Source organism: Aplysia californica, unplaced genomic scaffold (assembly GCF_000002075.1).
Source record: "Aplysia californica isolate F4 #8 unplaced genomic scaffold, AplCal3.0 scaffold00700, whole genome shotgun sequence".
In the NCBI taxonomy this organism is placed as follows: Eukaryota; Metazoa; Mollusca; class Gastropoda; order Aplysiida; family Aplysiidae; genus Aplysia; species Aplysia californica.
In genome coordinates this window covers 353,973-355,421 of record NW_004797970.1, presented here as the reverse complement: position 1 = coordinate 355,421, position 1,449 = coordinate 353,973, and the positions used below count along the sequence as shown (strand labels likewise).

Below are 1,449 nucleotides of genomic sequence, written 5' to 3'. Positions count from 1 at the left end.
AGACAACAGAACATTGCTAAATAGCAGGAAAGGAGGTGAAAGGAGACAATTTTAGAGAAAAAAATGTTTCGGTCGCTACCCGGATTCGAACCCGGGACCTTTGAATGAGAGGCCAACACTTTAACCTCTAGGCCACGAGAGCCCCCAGATCCGATTTTAGAAAGCTCCATAAAGGTTGGAGTCAATAATTCAGCTTTTACCTTTGCGTCCAAGTTGACGTAGTCAGTTTCCCTCTTTGCATTCAGCTGTTATGGTATCGATTCAAACACTGTTCTAAAGCACGCCTTCGCACTTTAAAGATTTTTTTCTCTCTGTTTCTTTCCCTTTGAAAAGAATTTATTGACTTTGACATCGATTTGTCTAATGCCAAGGTCACGTTCACTTTGCTAGTTGCACTTGGAACGAAGTAGTAGAGATTTCTTCGCACGTCTATAGAAAGTAAATAATAATTAATCTTTTCCTATTCAGTACCACCAAAGTAATATTATAATGAAAATTTGACCAACCCAAACAAATAATATACGTTTATGCTGTGCCAAAAATCCAGAAGAAATTTATGTTTTTCATTGTGTTGTTGGTTGGTTCTCTTTAAGGCACAAAAAAATGTAAATTTTCAGTTACCACGGACTTTTGAGATAAGGAAATAACTAATCTTTGGCGGCCATTTTCTCACTAATTTTACCTCTGAAAACAGTGACCCCCATCTCCTTCATTCGCAAATATCTCAACTTATATTCAAGATAAATGGATATTTTCTCATCCAAATAAAGGCGAGTGAACAAGCTTTAAGATGCTATCAATAACTCTACATGCCCAAAAATTGACGAGAGCCTGATTCCACCACGCTGCCTCACAAATTAAAGACAAAAAATAAACTGTCCACCCCCAGAACGCGTTGTAATACACTTCATAAAAGAGATAAAAAATAAGCAACGTCAGTAGAATGAAGAAGGAGTCAAATTTCAAGAAATCTCAGAACATTAAAACGATGAATACGTTTTTCGGTTAAGTTATGAATCTTACGAGCCGAACTGAATTTGCGCAGACTATCAAATTACCGTCGCTCGTTAAAAAAGCAACCGTTTATATTGCTGAATCATGCAATATCACGTCGCTTTGTTTGCGTTTGAGATCACTGTCTGCATGCACGTGAGCACTTTAAGGTGAGTGGATGACGCGCTGTTTGCCATCTTTACCTGGCTGACGTCATTTAGGCATGACAGTCACGTCACTTCCGGAGGACAGTCACGTCATTTCCGGGAGAACAGTCGAGTCATTTCCGGAAGATGGCGTGTAGAGCAAGGTCTCTCTTTGTTTATTTGCTTGTTTTTGTCGTTGTTGATGTTCCTGTCGGCTTAAAAAAATTAAATTCATGTCTTTTACACGCTTTCTTAGTCACATGTTCACTATAATTTATACACGTATATGTGTATGTGTGTGTATGTGTGT

General features: G+C 38.4%; 1 protein-coding gene across 1 annotated transcript in view; it reads right to left on the bottom strand.

Moving 5' to 3' along the window:
- Nucleotides 1-1,449, bottom strand: part of LOC101850990 — a gene marked incomplete at its 3' end in the record, with an annotated part of 31,369 nt that overhangs the window by 12,594 nt on the left and 17,326 nt on the right.